Raw genomic sequence first — 10,631 nt, forward strand, 5'->3', positions numbered from 1 at the left:
TTTTTGTTGGCTGTGTGTAAAATGATAGATAACACTCACAAACGATTTACAGAAGCTTTATTTACTGGACAAAGTGTTTTCTGTGTTGGTCTTGGGATGAAGGATAAAAACAATTTGCACAGACTAGGAGAGACAAACTCAGGGGTCTATGACAAGGTAGCTGGTATGTATCGATCTGTGACCAGGCCATCACGACTGGAGAAATACTGCATGAAATTCAAGATGGTAAATCTACACATTCCATCTGCACATCTGGAGGATGGACAAACAAGGATGGAGTTGTTAAAGCAAATGCCTCGACATTCTGAAGTTACTGCAAAAAAACCCCCACCTTTTATAAGATTCATTAGAAGGGACCATTTAAGTCAGGCTGTCCCTGGGAGCTCCTCTGTGCTGATGACCTCGCTCTAATTGCTGAGTCACTGCCAGAACTAGAGACAAAGTTTAGGGTGTGGAAACAAGGTCTAGAATTGAAGGGCCTTAGGGTTAACATAACAAAAACCAAAGTCTTAGTAAGTAGGGAGGCAGGTAAATCACAAACCCCTTCAGGTAGATGGCCCTGCTCGATCTGTAGAAAGGCGTGGGTAGAAACTCTATATGATGTACCCGGTGTAAGCTATGGACATATAAATGGTACAGCAATATCAGAGGAAGGTTAACCGGGAAGATAGTCTTTGTGTGTGGCAGATGCAGAGGGGCAATAAACACTGAAGATGTACAGAAAACAGATCCCATCACATTCCAGGGAAAGAAACTAGAAGTAGTTGATAGCTTCCGTTACTTAGGCAACCAAGCCTGTAGTGAGTGTGGATGCTCTGAGAATGTAGAAGCTAGAATAGGAATAGCCTGGACAAAGTTCAGGGAGCTCCTACCTCTGCTGGCAACTAAGAGCTTCTCGCTCGGAGTGAAAGGTAGAGTGTATGATGCATGTGTGTGGACTGCCATGCTACATGGCAGTGAAACATGGGCCATGACTGCTGAGGACATGCATAGGTTTGAAAGAAAGGAAGGCCAGTATGATCCGCTGGATGTGTAATGTCAGTGTGCATACATGACAGAGTGTGAGCACCCTGAGAGAAAACTTGGGCATAAGAAGCATCAAATGTGGGGTGCAAGAGAGACAGCTGCACTTGTTTAGTCATGTGTTACGTATGAATGAGGACAGCGGCATGAGGAAGTGCCACACCCTAACTGTGGATGGAACCTGTGTAACAGGTAGACCCAAGAAGACATGGGATGAGGTGGTGAAGCATGACCATCGCACGTTGGGCCTCACAGAGGCAATGACAGGAGACCAGGATCTTTGGAGATACGCTGCGATTGAGAAGATCCAGCAACTTAAGTGAGATCGCAGCCATGCATGTCCAGCTCAGTTAAGAGCACCCATGATGTGTCGGGTGATATGATATGCTTGAGAAGACCTGTTGACTCAAGTAAAACCAATATCATAGCTGTGGCCAGTATCTCCTGACTAACTCCCATGCTGGTGGCATATAAAAAGCACCATCCGAATGTGGTCGATGCCAGTACCCCATGATAAGCGTCAAATGTGGTGGTCATGTGTTATGTATGGATGAAGACTTGTGGAGGCGCAATGGCCCAGTGGTTAGGGCAGCGGACTCGCGGTCGTATGATCGCAATTTCGATTCCCAGACCAGGCGTTGTGAGTGTTTATTGAGCGAAAACACCTAAAAAGCTCCACGAGGCTCCGGCAGGGGATGGTGGTGATCCCTGCTGTACTCTTTCACCACAACTTTCTCTCACTCTTTCTTCCTGTTTCTGTTGTACCTGTATTTCAAAGGGCCGGCCTTTTCACTCTCTGTGTCACGCTGAATATCCCCGAGAACTATGTTAAGGGTATACGTGTCTGTGGAGTGCTCAGCCACTTGCTCGTTAATTTCACGAGCAGGCTGTTCCGTTGATCGGATCAACCGGAACCCTCGTCGTCGTAACCGACGGAGTGCTTCCATCCATGGTTGAAGACAGCTGCATGAGGAAGTGAAGATAGGTTTGTAGAAACTGATATTAGCTGGGTGGCATCTCGTAGCCTTCAGATGAAATTGCAAGTGCAGTTGAGACAAGCATCTTTACTTCCGTTTGGTTATCGTGTTGTTGTTGATAAGTGAATAGCAAAACTGCATTGATTGCTGTATTGATAAGGTGATGGATTGCTTCACAGCCGAAGCCATTTGATGGAGGGGAAAACAGAGCAGACAGGAGAAAAAAAAAAACAGCCATCACAAAGAAGAAGGACTCCTCTTTCAGATATAATCTTTCTTGCTCAGTCAGTTGCAACAGGGAATAATTTCAATTTATATATATATATATATTTATTAAAGCATATTATTCTACACTGGTATTGAGTACTCTTTTTTCCACCATGTTTCACATTTATGTGTTTACTCCGGTATATATACATATATATATATATATATATATAATATATATATATATATATATATATATATATATATATGTATATATATATATATATATATATATATATATATATATGTATATATATATATATATACATATACATGTACACATTACACATGTTATCTCTTTTATATGCACACACGTGTGTGCATACACCACACACACACTCAGAGAGATAGAGGGGGGGAAGAAAAGAGAAGAAGGAGAAGGAAGAGAAAGAGTAGGAGGTGGAGGAGGAGGGGAAGGAGGGCTGGACTAAAGAATATGGTGAGAAAGAAAGGCAAGAAGGTGGGGTTTGTAACATTATCTGCAGAATTCAAACACCGTGTTTGCTGTAAAGTTTACAGCTGTGTGGACCCCTACACCAAAGTGACATCTTAACTTCAACCATTCATATTAAAAGACTTAATATGAATAACCAGATATCAGGGGCCTGTTAATGTGATCCCAGTCCGACTTCACATACTGTAGTGGCAATGTGGAGGCACATGGCCTAGTGGTTAGAGCAGCGAACTCGCGGTCGAGCGATTGTGGGTTCAAATCTCAGACCAGACAATGTGTGTGTTTATGAGCGAAAACACCTAAGCTCCACGCGGCTCCGGCAGAAGGTAATGGCGAAACTTCTGCTGACTCTTTCGCCACAACTTTCTCTCACTCTTTCCTCCTGCATTTTGCAGCTCACCTGCGACGGACCAGCGTCCCATCCAGGTGGGGAACGTATACGCCAAGGAAACCGGGAAACTGGCCCTTATGAGCCAGGCATGGCTCGAGAAGGAACAAACAACAACTGTAGTGGCAATCAACAGTTGTCTAGCTTCATTAAATTATCTCTGGTTTTTGTATATATACACTCAGTGTGTATAAAATTATTCATTTGATATTGAACCTTGCCTCGTGACTTAATGCCCGATGCGCAAATTAGCCAAACCCTTACAACTAAGAACTCTCTCTTTCTCTCTTTTCTCTCTTTTACTTGTTTCAGTCATTTGACTGTGGCCATGCTGGAGCACCGCCTTTAGTCAAGCAGATCGACCCCAGGACTTATTCTTTTGCCGAACCGCTAAGTAACGGGGACATAAACACACCAGCATCAGTTGTCAAGCAATGCTAGGGGGACAAACACAGACACACAAACACACATATATACATACATACATACATATATACGACAGGTTTCTTTCAGTTTCCGTCTACCAAATCCACTCACAAGGCCTTGTTCGGCCCGAGGCTATAGTAGAAGACACTTGCCCAAGGTGCCACAGAGTGGGACTGAACCCTGAACCATGTGGTTGGTAAGCAAGCTACTTACCACACAGCCACTCCTGCACCTAGTACACATATAGTATATGTGTATATTATATATATATAGTATATATGTGTAAAAGAAACGCGTTTAAACACAAAGCCTCATCTGAATGAATGAAACGAAGACAACCTCAAAATCTCTCCTCAATGTTTTTGTCTCATTTTACCCTGTTTCTTTTTTTATTTCCCCACCACATCCACTTTTCTCCTCTATCCTTGTCTGTCTGTCTGTCTGACTCTGTCCCCTTGTTCCTTCTGTCTTTGGATACCTTTCACTTCTTTTACTCAGGTTCCTACACCCCCCACACACATATGCATGCATGCATGCATAAGTACATATATACATATATATGTATGTATATATATATATATAATAAGTATATAATATATATATATATATATATATATATATTATATTATATACTTATTATATATATATATATATATACATATATATATATATAATATATATATATATATTATATATATATATATATAATATATATATATATATATATAAGTGTATATATATATATATATATAATAAGTATATAATATATATATATATATATATATATATATATATTTATACAGGAAAAGAGAGAGAGAGAGAGAGAGAAAGAAACAGATATTTATTGTGACTGCTTCTTCTCAATGTCTCATTCTCAGACTCTTTCAATATTTCCATCTACTCCTACTCCCCGCACCTCTCGCTCATACCTTACTCTCTGTCCCTCTCTATCCCACCCTTCACTCCTTACTCCATATATGGACAACATTACCCCACCCAAACATACTAATTATAATTTTATGAGTTTATGTTCCGATATTAACCTAAATCCTGGGCGTCAGCAAACAGCAGAAACATTGTCAGGGGTGTTTATGTGTATAGACATAAATACATATATATATATATATATATATATATATATATATATATATATATGTATATATATGTAATTCCAGAATTCTTCAAAACAAACTTTGGATTTACTAATCCTACCAGGAGTAGAACTGCAGATTTAAATTCCATTTGGATGCATTGCTCTCCGACAGATCAATATATTTAACCAAGTTTGGAAAGCTACAAAATGCTTGCGATGTATCTGTCTGGATTTGAAAAACCCTATTACTTTGTTATATATATATGTATATATATTGCTTCTACCCGGAACAAAACCAAACTGCAAGCCAAAGATGAGATGCAGTTTGGTTTTGTGCCGGGTAGAAGCACCACTGATGTCATATTCCTGGTTCGACAACTGCTGGAGAAATAGCTTTTGTGGACTTGGAGAAAGCCTTTGACAGTGTCCCCCGATCCCTTATATGATGGGCAATGCGGAAACTGGAGATTAACGAATGGTTGATAAGGGCTGTACAGGCCCTTTACAGAAAGGCCGTTTGTAAGGTTAGGATTGGTAATATGTACAGTGAAGAATTCTGGGTAGATGTTGGCGTCCACCAAGGCTCAGCTCTCAGTCCCCTTCTATTCATCATAGTTCTCTAGGCAATAACAGAGGAATTCAAGATGGGTTGCCCCTGGGAGCTCCTCTATGCTGATGACTTAGCCCTCATAGAAGAATCACTACCAGAACTAGAGAAGAAATTTCGGGTGTGGAAGCTAGGTTTAGAATCAAGAGGCCTTAGAGTCAATGTAGCAAAGACCAAAGTTCTAGTAAGTAGGAAGGTGAACATATCACACACCTCTTCAGGTAGGTGGCCCTGCTCGATCTGTAGGAAAGGTGTAGGTAGAAACTCCATAAGATGTACCCAGTGTAAGCTATGGATGCATAAGAGGTGCGAAGAGATGGAAGTTCACAGGTGCTAAATCTAGCGAATAGGAGCAGGTGAGAAAGCGAGACCATGTTGTTTTCTGTGAGAAACTCATGAGTGAGGAGAACTTGGTGACTGAGTGCCTTGTGGTTGTCAAGAATCTAATTCTTTGCTCTTCACAGATCCAATTGCTTTCACTGAATGCCCTCCTTCACACACTTCAAATCACCTCCATAGAATTCTCAATTGATGGTCTGGTCCTGGGGAATGAATTCTTGATGCACCTTCCACATTTCCAGGGGTCGCTCTTGTGGCACGTCTTCCAAAGATGCTCTCTCACTTTTGAAGCACTTGTGCTGCTTAAAACATTACGTACAAACCATTGCCTCATCGCTTGAAGCTTGCTCAATATCTCTGTAGCAGACTTTCCAAGTTTAATGCAAAATTTCACATTGGTTTTTTGTTCTAATTTCCTGCCCATGACAAAAGCACAGACTACACAACACAGACACGATCCCAAGACCACAAATTTCACAACTTGCAAAGTAAACACAACAATGTCACTCTGCCCACTGCCCCACGAAGGTCACTGCTAGCCTCTCACTGTGCGTGCAACCCTCTGCACTACAGAACTAGTTTTGGAACTTTTTAATACCACCTCGTATATAAGAATAAAACTCTTTAACTCTCTCTCTCTCTCTCTCTCTCTCTCTCTCTCTCTCTCTCTATCTATCTATCTATCTATCTATCTATCTATCTATCTCTTTCTCTATCTCTCTATATATAAAGCTGAAGTTGTCTGTGTATGGCAGGTTTGGTAGCCTTCAACTAACACTATCTCCTCCAAGACCCTGCAGCGCAAGTTGACCAAAATTGAGAGTATGATAGAAGAAGGCTTGCTCTTCCTTCCGTAGGAGAAAAAAATTCAAATTGGACCATGTTAAAACCCAAAATTATTTACATCAAAAAGGTGATTTTTTTTCTATGAAAATCCCTATTTACGATTTTTTGACTGCTGTGTCGCCATTTTTCGGTGTATTTCAACCAGAAAAATCTTTACTTAAAGAGAATAACAAGCTACATAAAGCAAAATTTTTACTTTTCAAAAATTCCAATTCTGAAGGGTCGAAACAAACCCGAGCAACGCCGGGCGATATTGCTAGTATATATATATATATAATGTATGTATGTATATATACACAGACATAGGTGTGTGTGTGTGTGTGTTTGCACATATGTACTTATGTCCATAGTGTGTATGTTGTGTTAGTTTTGCTAGACTTATTCAGATGTGAATATCCGTCCTCATGTAAACAATACGGTTGTGCAGTTAGGAGTGTCATTCGTTACATTTCACTCCAGCTTTATTGCTGCTTAACAAATTAATTAAATTATATAAATTAATTAATTCCTGGTTAAGTGGTTCTAAATTATTCTAGCTATTGCTCGTTGATGGTTTGTTTGTTCTGTGGCGGATGTCTTTCCCTTCCTCTGTCTCTTGGCATTTTCACATCAATCCAAAGTCCACTGCATATTTGTGTGTGTGTGTGTGTGTGTGTGTGTTGTAAGGCACATAGACCAGTGGTTAGGGTGTTCGAGTCATGACTACAAGTTCATGGGTTCGATTCCTGGATTGGGTGGTAGCTTATGTTCTTGAGTAAAAACACTTCATTTTATGTTGCTCTTTGATCACTTCTATCTATATGTCTGTCTGTCAATCTGTCTGTTTGTCTGTCTGTTTATCTCTCTCTCTCTCTCTCCATATATATATATATATATATATATATATATTTATATATATTGTTGTGTTTAGGAATGGTCATTTTGCCAGTTTAGCCAATAAAAACACACGCATTATATATTTGGTGTTACTTTGCTTCAGTGTTATTTATTTTTTAAATTAATCTTAATCTTATTTCGGCCAGAGTTCTTTCGTCACACTCCTGTGACCTCATCAGTGGTCCTTTGCTTTCTTCTTTCTTATTTGTGTGTCTCTCCTTACTAACGGTCAGCCACACACACACACACACACACATATATATATATATATATATTATATATATATATATATATATATAGGTAGATAGACAGATAGATAGATAGATAGATAGATAGGTAGGTAGGTAGGTAGGTAGGTAGATAGGTAGATAGATAGATAGGTAGGTAGGTAGGTAGGTAGGTAGGTAGATAGATAGACAGATAGACAGATAGATAGATAGATAGATAGATAGATAGACAGATAGATAGATAGATGATAGATAGATAGATAGATAGATAGATAGATAGATAGATAGATGATAGATAGATAGATAGATAGATAGATAGATCCAATAGAGATAGAATTAATAAAAATATATTCTATCCAGTGAGCGATAAACATCAATTTAAATACACAACTGAAAGAGTTACAAATAGTTTCATGCTTTTATGGTATTTGAACAGGATTATTTATAAAACATGCCGTGTATCTTAAAGCAATCTTTCAGGCTCCATTTATGTGTTATATATATTTTAAAAACAAGGTTGTTGGATGGTGAGAAAATAGAAAAATAAAACAAAGAAAAAAAGTGAAGAAGGTTAATGCAAAAAAATGGAGCAAAAAGATAGAAATGAAATGAAAACAGAGATCCCTGTCCTCCCTGACTTTAGAAACACATAAAATACAGCTGGTATAGAACAAAATAACAGAAAATATGTCAAAGTGTGTGAGACAGCAACTCAATCCAGAGTTGGTGGTGCTTTCCAATTTGATAAATGACACCTGTCCATGTGTTTACACCTGTTGAAACTTTCAGATCTAGAATTAAGCAGTGTGTTGGAATTGCTGGATCAAAAAGGAATATGAGATCTCTCTGCTGTGCATAAGTTGCTTTTCTTAGATCCATTAACATATGACTTGGATTTTTCCATGATTCTCTTCTTAACTGTATGTGGTGTGAGCTGCTCTTCAAACTCCATACGCGGCCAACTTAGTTGCATTACTTTTGTCAACATGTCAGAAAGAAGACAGGTTGTTTGCATAACATCTCTTGACTTCATCCTCACATAACCTGATGTAATTCTACTTTTCAATTGATTTTCTTGAGGCATTGCCTCGTATATGGTGGAACTTATCATACATGCCTAGTGAAGTGGGCAAAATTCAGGGTCTCAACAGTTACAACTGGGAGCAGTAGGCTTTTGGTCTTATTTATGAGTTACAATGTTCTTCATTCTAGGGCAGCAGCTGTATGATATTTTAACTGAGTATTTGTTAAAAATTTTCCTGTATTTATGATTTATTGGAAAATATTTGTCTAAAAGAAACAGAAATTTCTTGTCTACGTTAGCTTTAATATTAAGGTAGAAAGGTGGGGTGAACCAAATTATTTTCTTAGGTCTATTTTAACAATTCATATTTTTTGTCCTCCCCATCATTTGACAATGGTGTTGGTTTGTTCACATTCCTATAAGTTAGCTGTTTGACAAAAGACACTGATAGAATATGTACTAGGCTTACAAATAAAAATAAACACTGGTGTTGATTGATTTGACTAAATATTATTCAAGGGAGTGCCCCAGCATGGCCACAATCTAATGACTGAAACAAGCAAAAGATAAAAAGAAATATCTTCTCTTGAAACTGAAAGAAGTCCATCATATATATGATGGGCTTCTTTCAGTTTCTGTCTACCAAATTCACTCAAAAAGTCTTAGAAAGAGACACTTGCTGAAGGTGGCTCACAGTGGGACTGAACCCAGTATCACGTGGCAGGGAAGCAAACTTCTTACCAGATCCTCATGCACACTGTACACACACACACACACACACACACACACACCACACATACAATCAGCTGTAATAAATTTATATATATATATTAAGCTGAAGTTGTCTGTGTATGGCAGGTTTGGTAGCCTTCAACTGACACTATCTCCTCCGAGACCCTGTGGGGCAAGTTGACCAAAATTGAGAGTATGATGGAAGAAGGCTTGCTCTTCCTTCCATAAAAGAAAAAATTCAAATCGGACCATGTTAACACCAAAAATTATTTACATCAAAAAGGTGCTTTTTTTTTCTATGAAAATCCTTATTTTTAAAGATTTTTTTGACTGCTGCGTGGCCATTTTTTGGAGTATTTCAACCAGAAAAATGTTCACTTAAAAAGAATAACAAGCTACATAATGCAAAATTCCAATTCTAAAGAGTCGAAAAGAAAACAAGCCCGAGCAACACTGGGCTATACTGCTAGTATTTATTTAATACTGTACACTTTGATTAGTATACCCCTTCCACTGACAGATATATGAGTGAACTTTTTCCTGACCTATGGTCATTGGCAGAGCCATGTTGATTGTTATGCTATTTTCTTTGATGAATAAAATTTCCACATTGTTGAAATATATTGTGATGAATTTCTTGTTTCAAAACATTGCTTACTTTTTACTCAGCTTGATCCATATACATACAACAGGTTTCTTTCAATTTCTGTCTACCATATCCACTCACAAAGCCTTAACCAGCTTGGGGTTATATAGAAAGCAATTGCCTAAATTAGCATGCAGTGGGATTGAACTTGTAACCATGTGGTTGGGAAGCAAGCTTCTTGCCACACAGCCATTGTTGTGATTTCAGTTACTTATATATCACAGAAACAAGGCAACTGGTCTTATGGGGCCCAGGGCTAAAGAAACATATTTTAGAAACGTTTGGGTTGTGTGAGTGGCCAGGGTGTGGCTCCGCAATTGTCCCTCTTTTGCGATTATGAAACATGGGTGCAGGTTACTGGAAGTTGTGGGTGAATGTAGGAGGGCTTGGCAATTAAAGATGGGGGTGGATGTTTGTGAAAATGGGATCAGTTGAGGCATAGAAAGTCTTTTTTCTTTTGGTGGAGCCAGTGCAAAGATTTTTAGGGGTCTGTTTGCAAGTGAAGAATTTGGCAAGGGATTGGCAAGTGTGGAGGGGCTGTGACAAAATGGAGGTTGGGTATTTTATGGGTTTTCTGCAAATTAATTTGTGTACAAGGAAGGGTAAGGGGAAGGGTGGTGGGGGTGAGGGGACGGGAGAGGGGGTGAGGAGACGGTGGGGAAGGATAATGTAGCAGAAAGGTAATTAAAAGTAGTGAGGCTAAAAG

Source organism: Octopus sinensis, linkage group LG29 (assembly GCF_006345805.1).
Source record: "Octopus sinensis linkage group LG29, ASM634580v1, whole genome shotgun sequence".
Classification (NCBI taxonomy): domain Eukaryota; kingdom Metazoa; phylum Mollusca; class Cephalopoda; order Octopoda; family Octopodidae; genus Octopus; species Octopus sinensis.